Raw genomic sequence first — 14415 nt, forward strand, 5'->3', positions numbered from 1 at the left:
TTTTAGGTATCGAAAATTTTACTTTTTAGCTGGCTTTGGTGTCTTGGACATGAGCTAGGGCCTTAAGATTCTGCATGAAAGGAGGACTAGCAGCCGAGTTGCACGGGAGAATGTGAAAAGTGTTCATATGTAGTAAAAACCTGAGAAATCCGTCCGTTATCGTCATTTGTTATCGAATCGACTGAAAGCCAGATCGTCACATTGGCCGCTCTTCTCTCTGAAACGGTTGTACTTATCGTCTGCAAAGCTATGTCGCGTGCTGCGGTATGCGGAGACACTAAAAGCATCGTAGTAGAACACAGATGAAGCCTCTAATTGATGTAATAGCCAGTAAGAAGTAGTACAATTCAAGTTTTAGGTATCGATTATTGACTTTTTAGCTGGCTGTGGTACCTTGGACATGAGCTAGGACCTTATGATTCTGCATGAAAGGAGGACTAGCAGCCCAGTTGCACGTTAGAATGTGAAAAGTGTTCATATGTAGTAAAAACCTAAGAAATCCGTCCGTTTCCGCCATCTGTTATCGAATCGACTTAAAGCCAGATCGTCACATTGGCCGCTCTTCTCTCTGAAACGGTTGTACTTATCGTCTGCAAAGCTATGTCGCGTGCTGCGGTATGTGGAGACACTAAAAGCACCATAGTGGAACACAGATGAAGCTTCTAAGCTGATGTAATAGCCAGTAAGAAGTATTACAATTCATGTTATAGGTATCGATTATTGACTTCTTAGCTTGCTTTGGTGACTTGAACATGAGCTAGGTCCTTAAGATTCTGCATGAAAGGAGGACTAGCAGCCGAGTTGCACTGGAGAATGTGGAAAATGTTCATATGTAGTAAAAACCTGAGAAATCCTTACGTTTTCGTCATTTGTTATCGAATTGACATAAAGCCAGATCGTCACATTGGCCGCTCTTCTCTCTGAAACGGTTGTACTTATCGTCTGCAAAGCTATGTCGAGTGCTGCGGCATGCGGAGACACTAAAAGCACCATAGTAGAACACAGATGAAGCTTCTAAGTTGATGTAATAGCCAGTAAGAAGTAGTACAATTCAAGTTTTAGGTATCGATTGTTGACTTTTTACCCTTCTTTGGTGCCTGGGGCATGAGCTAGGAACTTAAGATTTTACATGATAGGAGGTCTAGCAGCCGCGTTGCACGTGAGAATGTGAAAAGTGTTCATATGTAGTAAAAACCCGAGAAATCCTTCCGTTTTCCTCATTTGTTATCGAATCGACTTAAAGCCAGATCGTTACGTTGGGCGCTCTACTCTCTAACACGGTTGTAATTATCGTCTGCAAAGCTATGTCGTGTGCTGCGGTATGCGGAGACACTAAAAGCACCATAGTAGAACACACATGAAGCTTCTAAGTTGATGTAATAGCCAGTAAGAAGAAGTACAATTCAAGTTATAGGTATCGATTATTGACTTTTTAGCTGGCTTTGGTGCCTTGGACATGAGCTAGGACCTTAAAATTCTGCATGAAAGGACGGCTAACAGCCAAGTTGCACGGAAGAATGTGAAAAGTGTTCATATATAGTAAAAACCTGAGAAATCCGTCCGTTTTGGTCATTTGTTATCGAATGGACTTAAAGCCAGATCGTCACATTGGCCGCTCTTCTCTCTGAAACGGTTGTAGTTATCGTCTGCAAAGCTATGTCGCGTGCTGCGGTATGTGGAGACACTAAAAGCACCATAGTAGAACACAGATGAAGCTTCCAAGTTGATGTAATAGCCAGTAAGAAGTAGTAAAATTCAAGTTTTAGGTATCGATTATTGACTTTTTAGCTGTCTTTGGTGCCTTGGACATGAGCTAGGACCTTAAGATTCTTCATTAATGGAGGACTAGCAGACGAGTTGCACGGGAGAATGTGAAAAGTGTTCATATGTAGTAAAAGCCTGAGAAATCCGTCCGTGTTCGTCATTTGTTATCGAATCGACTTAAAGCCAGATCGTCACATTGGCCACTCTTCTCTCTGAAACGGTTGTACTTATCGTCTGCAAAGCTATGTCGCGTGCTGCGGTATGCGGAGACACTAAAAGCACCATAGTAGAACACAGATGAAGCTTCTAAGTTGATGTAATAGCCAGTAAGAAGTAGTACAATTCAAGTTTTAGGTATCGATTATTGAATTTTTAGCTGGCTTTGGTGCCTTGGACATGAGCTAGGGCCTTAAGATTCTTCATGAAAGGAGGACTAGCAGCCGAGTTGCGAGGGAGAAAGTGAAAAGTGTTCATATGTAGTAAAAACCTGAGAAATCCGTCAGTTTCCGCCATTTGTTATGGAATCGACTTAAAGCAGGTTCGTCACATTGGCCGCTCTTCTCTCTGAAACGGTTGTACTTATCGTCTGCAAAGCTATGTCGCGTGCTGCGGTATGCGGAGACACTAAAAGCACCATAGTAGAACACAGATGAAGCTTCTAAGCTGATGTAATAGCCAGTAACAAGTAGTAGAATTCATGTTATAGGTATCGATTATTGACTTCTTAGCTTGCTTTGGTGACTTGAACATGAGCTAGGACCTTAAGATTCTGCATGAAAGGAGGACTAGCAGCCGAGTTGCACTGGAGAATGTGGAAAATGTTCATATGTAGTAAAAACCTGAGAAATCCTTCCGTTTCCGCCATTTGTTATCGAATTGACTTAAAGCCAGATCGTCACATTGGCCGCTCTTCTCTCTGAAACGGTTGTACTTATCGTCTGCAAAGCTATGTCGCGTGCTGCGGTATGCGGAGACAGTAAAAGCATCATAGTAGAACACAGATGAAGCCTCTAATTGATGTAATAGCCAGTAAGAAGTAGTACAATTCAAGTTTTAGGTATCGATTATTGACTTTTTAGCTGGCTGTGGTACCTTGGACAAGAGCTAGGACCTTATGATTCTGCATGAAAGGAGGACTAGCAGCCCAGTTGCACGTTAGAATGTGAAAAGTGTTCATATGTAGTAAAAACCTGAGAAATCCTTACGTTTTCGTCATTTGTTATCGAATTGACATAAAGCCAGATCCTCACATTGGCCGCTCTTCTCTCTGAAACGGTTGTACTTATCGTCTGCAAAGCTATGTCGCGTGCTGCGGCATGCGGAGACACTAAAAGCACCATAGTAGAACACAGATGAAGCTTCTAAGTTGACGTAATAGCCAGTAAGAAAAAGTACAATTCAAGTTATAGGTATCGATTATTGACTTTTTAGCTGGCTTTGGTGCCTTGGACATGAGCTAGGACCTTAAGATTCTGCATGAAAGGAGGACTAGCAGCCGAGTTGCACGGGAGAATATGAAAAGTGTTCATATGTAGTAAAAACCAGAGAAATCCGTCCGTGTTCGACATTTTTATCGAATCGACTTAAAGCCAGATCGTCACATTGGCCGCTCTTCTCTCTGAAACGGTTGTACTTATCGTCTGCAAAGCTATGTCGAGTGCTGCGGCATGCGGAGACACTAAAAGCACCATAGTAGAACACAGATGAAGCTTCTAAGTTGATGTAATAGCCAGTAAGAAGTAGTACAATTCAAGTTTTAGGAATCGATTGTTGAATTTTTACCCTTCTTTGGTGCCTTGGGCATGAGCTAGGAACTTAAGATTTTGCATGATAGGAGGTCTAGCAGCCGCGTTGCACGTGAGAATGTGAAAAGTGTTCATATTTAGTAAAAACCTGAGAAATCCGTCCGTTTTCCTCATTTGTTATCGAATCGACTTAAAGCCAGATCGTCACATTGTGCGCTCTACTCTCTAAAACGGTTGTACTTATCGTCTGCAAAGCTATGTCGCGTGCTGCGGTATGCGGAGACACTAAAAGCACCATAGTAGAACACAGATGAAGCTTCTAAGTTGATGTAATAGCCAGTAAGAAGTAGTACAATTCAAGTTTTAGGTATCGATTATTGACTTTTAGCTGGCTTTGGTGCCTTGGACATGAGCTAGGACCTTAAAATTCTGCATGAAAGGACGACTAACAGCCAAGTTGCACGGAAGAATGTGAAAAGTGTTCATATATAGTAAAAACCTGAGAAATCCTTCCGTTTTGGTCATTTGTTATCGAATCGACTTAAAGCCAGATCGTCACATTGGACGCTCTTCTCTCTGAAACGGTTGTAGTTATCGTCTGCAAAGCTATGTCGCGTGCTGCGGTATGTGGAGACACTAAAAGCACCATAGTAGAACACAGATGAAGCTTCCAAGTTGATGTAATAGCCAGTAAGAAGTAGTAAAATTCAAGTTTTAGGTATCGATTATTGACTTTTTAGCTGTCTTTGGTGCCTTGGACATGAGCTAGGACCTTAAGATTCTTCATTAATGGAGGACTAGCAGACGAGTTGCACGGGAGAATGTGAAAAGTGTTCATATGTAGTAAAAGCCTGAGAAATCCGTCCGTGTTCGACATTTGTTATCGAATCGACTTAAAGCCAGATCGTCACATTGGCCACTCTTCTCTCTGAAACGGTTGTACTTATCGTCTGCAAAGCTATGTCGCGTGCTGCGGTATGCGGAGACACTAAAAGCACCATAGTAGAACACAGATGAAGCTTCTAAGTTGATGTAATAGCCAGTAAGAAGTAGTACAATTCAAGTTATTAGTATCGATTATTGACTTTTTAGCTGGCTTTGGTGACTTGACCATGAGCTAGGACCTTAAGATTCTGCATGAAAGGAGGACTAGCAGCCGAGTTGCACGGGAGAATGTGGAAAATGTTCATATGTAGTAAAAACCTGAGAAATCCTTCCGTTTTCGTCATTTGTTATGGAACCGACTTAAAGCAAGATCGTCACATTGGCCGCTCTTCTCTCTGAAACGGTTGTACTTATCCTCTGCAAAGCTATGTCGCGTGCTGCGGTATGCGGAGACACTAAAAGCACCATAGTATAACACAGATGAAGCTTCTAAGTTGATGTAATAGCCAGTAAGAAGTAGTACAATTCAAGTTTTAGGTATCGATTATTGAATTTTTAGCTGGCTTTGGTGCCTTGGACATGAGCTAGGGCCTTAAGATTCTGCATGAAAGGAGGACTAGCAGCCGAGTTGCGAGGGAGAAAGTGAAAAGTGTTCATATGTAGTAAAAACCTGAGAAATCCGTCAGTTTCCGCCATTTGTTATGGAATCGACTTAAAGCCAGTTCGTCACATTGGCCGCTCTTCTCTCTGAAACGGTTGTACTTATCGTCTGCAAAGCTATGTCGCGTGCTGCGGTATGCGGAGACACTAAAAGCACCATAGTAGAACACAGATGAAGCTTCTAAGCTGATGTAATAGCCAGTAACAAGTAGTAGAATTCCTGTTATAGGTATCGATTATTGACTTCTTAGCTTGCTTTGGTGACTTGAACATGAGCTAGGACCTTAAGATTCTGCATGAAAGGAGGACTAGCAGCCGAGTTGCACTGGAGAATGTGGAAAATGTTCATATGTAGTAAAAACCTGAGAAATCCTTCCGTTTCCGCCATTTGTTATCGAATTGACTTAAAGCCAGATCGTCACATTGGCCGCTCTTCTCTCTGAAACGGTTGTACTTATCGACTGCAAAGCTATGTCGCGTGCTGCGGTATGCGGAGACACTAAAAGCATTATAGTAGAACACAGATGAAGCCTCTAATTTGATGTAATAGCCAGTAAGAAGTAGTATAATTCAAGTTTTAGGTATCGATTATTGACTTTTTATCTGGCTTTGGTGCCTTGGACATGGCTAGGACCTTAAGATTCTGCATGAAAGGAGGACTAGCAGCCGAGTTGCACGGGAGAATGTGAAAAGTGTTCATATGTAGTAAAAAGCTTAAAAATCCGTTCGTTATCGTCATTGTTATCGAATCGACTTAAAGCCAGATCGTCACATTGGCCTCTCTTCTCTCTCAAACGGTTGTACTTATCGACAGCAAAGCTATGTCGCGTGCTGCGGTATGCGCAGACACTAAAAGCACCATAGTAGAACACAGATGAAGCTTCTAAGTTGATGTAATAGTCAGTACGAAGTAGTACAATTCAAGTTTTAGGTATTGATTATTGACTTTTTAGCTGGCTTTGGTGCCTTGGACATGAGCTAGGACCTTAAGATTCTGCATGAAAGGAGGACTAGCAGCCGAGTTGCACGGGAGAATATGAAAAGTGTTCATATGTAGTAAAAACCAGAGAAATCCGTCCGTGTTCGACATTTTTATCGAATCGACTTAAAGCCAGATCGTCACATTGGCCGCTCTTCTCTCTGAAACGGTTGTACTTATCGTCTGCAAAGCTATGTCGAGTGCTGCGGCATGCGGTGACACTAAAAGCACCATAGTAGAACACAGATGAAGCTTCTAAGTTGATGTAATAGCCAGTAAGAAGTAGTACAATTCAATTTTTAGGAATCGATTGTTGAATTTTTACCCTTCTTTGGTGCCTTGGGCATGAGCTAGGACCTTATGATTCTGCATGAAAGGAGGACTAGCAGCCCAGTTGCACGGGAGAATGTGAAAAGTGTTCATATGTAGTAAAAACCTAAGAAATCCTGCTGGTTCCGCCATTTGTTATCGAATCGACTTAAAGCCAGATCGTCACATTGGCCGCTCTTCTCTCTGAAACGGTTGTACTTATCGTCTGCAAAGCTATGTCGCGTGCTGCGGTATGCGGAGACACTAAAAGCACCATAGTAGAACACAGATGAAGCTTCTAAGTTGTTGTAATAGTCAGTAAGAAGTAGTACAATTCAAGTTTTAGGTATTGATTATTGACTTTTTAGCTGGCTTTGGTATCTTGGACATGAGCTAGGACCTTATGATTCTGCATGAAAGGAGGACTAGCAGCCGAGTTGCACGGGAGAATGTGAAAAGTGTTCATATGTAGTAAAAACCTGAGAAATCCGTTAGTTTTCGTCATTTGTTATGGAATCGACGTAAAGCCAGATCGTCACATTGGCCGCTCTTCTCTCTGAAACAGTTGTACTTATCGTGTGCAAAGCTATGTCGAGTGCTGCTGTATGCGGAGACACTAAAAGCAACATAGTAGAACACAGATGAAGCTTCTAAGTTGATGTAATATCCAGTAAGAAGTAGTACAATTCAAGTTATAGGTATCGATTATTGACTTTTTAGCTGGCTTTGGTACCTTGGACATGAGCTAGGACCTTATGATTCTGCATGAAAGGAGGACTAGCAGCCCAGTTGCACGGGAGAATGTGAAAAGTGTTCATATGTAGTAAAAACCTAAGAAATCCTGCTGGTTCCGCCATTTGTTATCGAATCGACTTAAAGCCAGATCGTCACATTGGCCGCTCTTCTCTCTGAAACGGTTGTACTTATCGTCTGCAAAGCTATGTCGCGTGCTGCGGTATGTGGAGACACTAAAAGCACCATAGTAGAACACAGATGAAGCTTCTAAGCTGATGTAATAGCCAGTAAGAAGTAGTACAATTCATGTTATAGGTATCAATTATTGACTTCTTAGCTTGCTTTAGTGACTTGAACATGAGCTAGGACCTTAAGATTCTGCATGAAAGGAGGACTAGCAGCCGAGTTGCACTGGAGAACGTGGAAAATGTTCATATGTAGTAAAAACCTGTGAAATCCTTACGTTTTCTTCATTTGTTATCAAATTGACTTAAAGAGAGATCGTCACATTGGCCGCTCTTCTCTCTGAAACGGTTGTACTTATCGTCTGCAAAGCTATGTCGCGTGCTGCGGTATGCGGAGACACTAAAAGCACTATAGTAGAACACAGATGAAGCTTCTAAGTTGATGTAATAGCCAGTAAGAAGTAGTACAATTCAAGTTATTAGTATCGATTATTGACTTTTTAGCTGGCTTTGGTGTCTTGGACATGAGCTAGGGCCTTAAGATTCTGCATGAAAGGAGGACTAGTAGCCGAGTTGCGAGGGAGAAAGTGAAAAGTGTTCATATGTAGTAAAAACCTGAGAAATCCGTCCGTTTTCGTCATTTGTTATGGAATCGACGTAAAGCCAGATCGTCACATTGGCCGCTCTTCTCTCTGAAACAGTTGTACTTATCGTCTGCAAAGCTATGTCGCGTGCTGCGGTATGCGGAGACACTAAAAGCACCATAGTAGATCACAGATGAAGCTTCTAAGTTGATGTAATAGGCAGTAAGAAGTAGTACAATTCAAGTTTTAGGTATCGATTATTGACTTTTTAGCTGGCTTTGGTGCCTTGGAGAGGAGCTAGGACCTTAAGATTCTGCATGAAAGGAGGACTAGCAGCCGAGTTGCACGGGAGAATGTGAAAAGTGTTCATATGTAGTAGAAACCTAATAAATCCGTCCGTTTCCACCATTTGTAATCGAATCGACTTAAAGCCAGATCGTCACATTGGCCGCTCTTCTCTCTGAAACGGTTGTACTTATCGTCTGCAAAGCTATGTCGCGTGCAGCGGTATGTGGAGACACTAAAAGCACCATAGTAGAACACAGATGAAGCTTCTAAGATGATGTAATAGTCAGTACGAAGTAGTACAATTCAAGTTTTAGGTATTGATTATTGACTTTTTAGCTGGCTTTGGTGCCTTGGACATGAGCTAGGACCTTAAGATTCTGCATGAAAGGAGGACTAGCAGCCGAGTTGCACGGGAGAATATGAAAAGTGTTCATATGTAGTAAAAACCAGAGAAATCCGTCCGTGTTCGACATTTTTATCGAATCGACTTAAAGCCAGATCGTCACATTGGCCGCTCTTCTCTCTGAAACGGTTGTACTTATCGTCTGCAAAGCTATGTCGAGTGCTGCGGCATGCGGAGACACTAAAAGCACCATAGTAGAACACAGATGAAGCTTCTAAGTTGATGTAATAGCCAATAAGAAGTAGTACAATTCAAGTTTTAGGAATCGATTGTTGAATTTTTACCCTTCTTTGGTGCCTTGGGCATGAGCTAGGAACTTAAGATTTTGCATGATAGGAGGTCTAGCAGCCGCGTTGCACGTGAGAATGTGAAAAGTGTTCATATTTAGTAAAAACCTGAGAAATCCGTCCGTTTTCCTCATTTGTTATCGAAAGGACTTAAAGCCAGATCGTCACATTGTGCGCTCTACTCTCTAAAACGGTTGTACTTATCGTCTGCAAAGCTATGTCGCGTGCTGCGGTATGCGGAGACACTAAAAGCACCATAGTAGAACACAGATGAAGCTTCTAAATTGATGTAATAGCCAGTAAGAAGTAGTACAATTCAAGTTTTAGGTATTGATTATTGACTTTTAGCTGGCTTTGGTGCCTTGGACATGAGCTAGGACCTTAAAATTCTGCATGAAAGGACGACTAACAGCCAAGTTGCACAGAAGAATGAGAAAAGTGTTCATATATAGTAAAAACCTGAGAAATACGTCCGTTTTCGTCATTTGTTATCGAATCGACTTAAAGCCAGATCGTCACATTGGACGCTCTTCTCTCTGAAACGGTTGTACTTATCGTCTGCAAAGCTATGTCGCGTGCTGCGGTATGCGGAGACACTAAAAGCACTATAGTAGAACACAGATGAAGCTTCTAAGTTGATGTAATAGCCAGTAAGAAGTAGTACAATTCAAGTTATTAGTATCGATTATTGACTTTTTAGCTGGCTTTGGTGTCTTGGACATGAGCTAGGGCCTTAAGATTCTGCATGAAAGGAGGACTAGCAGCCGAGTTGCGAGGGAGAAAGTGAACAGTGTTCATATGTAGTAAAAACCTGAGAAATCCGTCCGTTTTCGTCATTTGTTATCGAATCGACGTAAAGCCAGATCGTCACATTGGCCGCTCTTCTCTCTGAAACAGTTGTACTTATCGTCTGCAAAGCTATGTCGCGTGCTGCGGTATGCGGAGACACTAAAAGCACCATAGTAGATCACAGATGAAGCTTCTAAGTTGATGTAATAGGCAGTAAGAAGTAGTACAATTCAAGTTTTAGGTATCGATTATTGACTTTTTAGCTGGCTTTGGTGCCTTGGAGAGGAGCTAGGACCTTATGATTCTGCATGAAAGGAGGACTAGCAGCCGAGTTGCACGGGAGAATGTGAAAAGTGTTCATATGTAGTAAAAACCTGAGAAATCCGTCCGTTATCGTCATTTGTTATCGAATCGACTGAAAGCCAGATCGTCACATTGGACGCTCGTCTCTCTGAAACGGTTGTACTTATCGTCTGCAAAGCTATGTCGCGTGCTGCGGTATGCGGAGACACTAAAATCACCATAGTAGAACACAGATGAAGCTTCTAAGTTGAAGTAATATCCAGAAAGATGTAGTACAATTCAAGTCTTAGCTATCGATTATTGACTTTTTACCATTCTTTGGTGCCTTGGACATGAGCTAGGACCTTAAGATTCTGCATGAAAGGAGGACTAGCAGCCGGGTTGCAGGGGAGAATGTAAAAAGTGTTCATATGTAGTAAAAACCTGAGAAATCCGTTCGTTATCGTCATTTGTTATCGAATCGACTTAAAGCCAGATCGTCACATTAGCCGCTCCTCTCTCTGAAACGGTTGTACTTATCGACTGCAAAGCTATGTCGCGTGCTGCGGTATGTGGAGACACTAAAAGCACCATAGTAGAACACAGATGAAGCTTCTAAGATGATGTAATAGTCAGTAAGAAGTAGCACAATTCAAGTTTTAAGTATCGATTATTGACTTTTTAGCTGGCTTTGGTACCTTGGACATGAGCTAGGACCTTATGATTCTGCATGAAAGGAGGACTAGCAGCGCAGTTGCAAGGGAGAATGTGAAAAGTGTTCATATGTAGTAGAAACCTAATAAATCCGTCCGTTTCCGCCATTTGTAATCGAATCGACTTAAAGAAAGATCGTCACATTGGCCGCTCTTCTCTCTTAAACGGTTGTACTTATCGTCTGCAAAGCTATGTCGCGTGTAGCGGTATGTGGAGACACTAAAAGCACCATAGTAGAACACAGATGAAGCTTCTAAGCTGATGTAATAGCCAGTAAGAAGTAGTACAATTCGTGTTATAGGTATCGATTATTGACTTCTTAGCTTGCTTTGGTGACTTGAACATGAGCTAGGACCTTAAGATTCTGCATGAAAGGAGGACTAGCAGCCGAGTTGCACTGGAGAATGTGGAAAATGTTCATATGTAGTAAAAACCTGAGAAATCCTTACGTTTTCGTCATTTGTTATCGAATTGACTTAAAGCCAGATCGTCACATTGGCCGCTCGTCTCTCTGAAACGGTTGTACTTATCGTCTGCAAAGCTATGTCGCGTGCTGCGGTATGCGGAGACACTAAAAGCACCATAGTAGAACACAGATGAAGCTTCTAAGTTGATGTAATAGCCAGTAAGAAGTAGTACAATTCAAGTTTTAGGTATCGATTATTGACTTTTTAGCTGGCTTTGGTGTCTTGGACATGAGCTAGGGCCTTAAGATTCTGCATGAAAGGAGGACTAGCAGCCGAGTTGCGAGGGAGAAAGTGAAAAGTGTTCATATGTAGTAAAAACCTGAGAAATCCGTCCGTTTTCGTCATTTGCTATCGAAACGACGTAAAGCCAGATCGTCACATTGGCCGCTCTTCTCTCTGAAACGGTTGTACTTATCGACTGCAAAGCTATGTCGCGTGCTGCGGTATGCGGAGACACTAAAAGCACCATAGTAGAACACAGATGAAGCTTCTAATATGATGTAATAGTCAGTAAGAAGTAGTACAATTCAAGTTTTAAGTATCGATTATTGACTTTTTAGCTGGCTTTGGTAGCTTGGACATGAGCTAGGACCTTATGATTCTGCATGAAAGGAGGACTAACAGCCGAGTTGCACGGGAGAATGTGAAAAGTGTTCATATGTAGTAAAAACCTAAGAAATCCGTCCGTTTCCGCCATAAGTTATCGAATCGACTTAAAGCCAGATCGTCACATTGGCCGGTCTTCTCTCTGAAACGGTTGTACTTATCGTCTGCAAAGCTATGTCGCGTGCTGCGGTATGTGGAGACACTAAAAGCACCATAGTAGAACACAGATGAAGTTTCTAAGCTGATGTAATAGCCAGTAACAAGTAGTAGAATTCATGTTATAGGTATCGATTATTGACTTCTTAGCTTGCTTTGGTGACTTGAACATGAGCTAGGACCTTAAGATTCTGCATGAAAGGAGGACTAGCAGCCGAGTTGCACTGGAGAATGTGGAAAATGTTCATAAGTAGTAAAAACCTGAGAAATCCTTCCGTTTCCGCCATTTGTTATCGAATTGACTTAAAGCCAGATCGTCACATTGGCCGCTCTTCTCTCTGAAACGGTTGTACTTATCGTCTGCAAAGCTATTTCGCGTGCTGCGGTATGCGGAGACACTAAAAGCACCATAGTAGAACACAGATGAAGCTTCTAAGTTGATGTAATAGCCAGTAAGAAGTAGTACAATTCAAGTTTTAGGTATCGATTATTGACTTTTTAGCTTTCTTTGGTGTCTTGGACATGAGCTAGGGCCTTAAGATTCTGCATGAAAGGAGGACTAGCAGCCGAGTTGCACGGGAGAATGTGAAAAGTGTTCATATGTAGTAAAAACCTGAGAAATCCGTCCGTTATCGTCATTTGTTATCGAATCGACTGAAAGCCAGATCGTCACATTGGCCGCTCTTCTCTCTGAAACGGTTGTACTTATCGTCTGCAAAGCTATGTCGCGTGCTGCGGTATGCGGAGACACTAAAAGCATCATAGTAGAACACAGATGAAGCCTCTAATTGATGTAATAGCCAGTAAGAAGTAGTACAATTCAAGTTTTAGGTATCGATTATTGACTTTTTAGCTGGCTGTGGTACCTTGGACATGAGCTAGGACCTTATGATTCTGCATGAAAGGAGGACTAGCAGCCCAGTTGTACGTTAGAATGTGAAAAGTGTTCATATGTAGTAAAAACCTAAGAAATCCGTCCGTTTCCGCCATTTGTTATCGAATCGACTTAAAGCCAGATCGTCACATTAGCCGCTCTTCTCTCTGAAATGGTTGTACTTATCGACTGCAAAGCTATTTCGCGTGCTGCGATATGCGGAGACACTAAGAGCACCATAGTAGAACACAGATGAAGCTTCTAAGATGATGTAATAGTCAGTAAGATGTAGTACAATTCAAGTTTTAGGTATCGATTATTGACTTTTTAGCTGTCTTTGGTGCCTTGGACATGAGCTAGGACCTTAAGATTCTGCATGAAAAGAGGTCTAGCAGCCGAGTTGTACCGGAGAATGTGAAAAGTGTTCATATGTAGTAAAAACCTGAGAAATCCGTCCGTTTTCGTCATTTGTTATCGAATCGACTTAAAGCCAGATCGTCACATTGGCCCCTCTTCTCTCTGAAACGGTTGTACTTATCTTCTCCAAAGCTATGTCGCGTGCTGCGGTATGTGGAGACACTAAAAGCACCATAGTAGAACACAGATGAAGCTTCTAAGTTGATGTAATAGCCAATAAGAAGTAGTACAATTCAAGTTTTAGGAATCGATTGTTGAATTTTTACCCTTCTTTGGTGCCTTGGGCATGAGCTAGGAACTTAAGATTTTGCATGATAGGAGGTCTAGCAGCCGCGTTGCACGTGAGAATGTGAAAAGTGTTCATATTTAGTAAAAACCTGAGAAATCCGTCCGTTTTCCTCATTTGTTATCGAAAGGACTTAAAGCCAGATCGTCACATTGTGCGCTCTACTCTCTAAAACGGTTGTACTTATCGTCTGCAAAGCTATGTCGCGTGCTGCGGTATGCGGAGACACTAAAAGCACCATAGTAGAACACAGATGAAGCTTCTAAATTGATGTAATAGCCAGTAAGAAGTAGTACAATTCAAGTTTTAGGTATCGATTATTGACTTTTAGCTGGCTTTGGTGCCTTGGACATGAGCTAGGACCTTAAAATTCTGCATGAAAGGACGACTAACAGCCAAGTTGCACAGAAGAATGAGAAAAGTGTTCATATATAGTAAAAACCTGAGAAATACGTCCGTTTTCGTCATTTGTTATCGAATCGACTTAAAGCCAGATCGTCACATTGGACGCTCTTCTCTCTGAAACGGTTGTACTTATCGTCTGCAAAGCTATGTCGCGTGCTGCGGTATGCGGAGACACTAAAAGCACTATAGTAGAACACAGATGAAGCTTCTAAGTTGATGTAATAGCCAGTAAGAAGTAGTACAATTCAAGTTATTAGTATCGATTATTGACTTTTTAGCTGGCTTTGGTGTCTTGGACATGAGCTAGGGCCTTAAGATTCTGCATGAAAGGAGGACTAGCAGCCGAGTTGCGAGGGAGAAAGTGAACAGTGTTCATATGTAGTAAAAACCTGAGAAATCCGTCCGTTTTCGTCATTTGTTATCGAATCGACGTAAAGCCAGATCGTCACATTGGCCGCTCTTCTCTCTGAAACAGTTGTACTTATCGTCTGCAAAGCTATGTCGCGTGCTGCGGTATGCGGAGACACTAAAAGCACCATAGTAGATCACAGATGAAGCTTCTAAGTTGATGTAATAGGCAGTAAGAAGTAGTACA

Source organism: Schistocerca gregaria, chromosome 6, assembly GCF_023897955.1.
Source record: "Schistocerca gregaria isolate iqSchGreg1 chromosome 6, iqSchGreg1.2, whole genome shotgun sequence".
In the NCBI taxonomy this organism is placed as follows: Eukaryota; Metazoa; Arthropoda; class Insecta; order Orthoptera; family Acrididae; genus Schistocerca; species Schistocerca gregaria.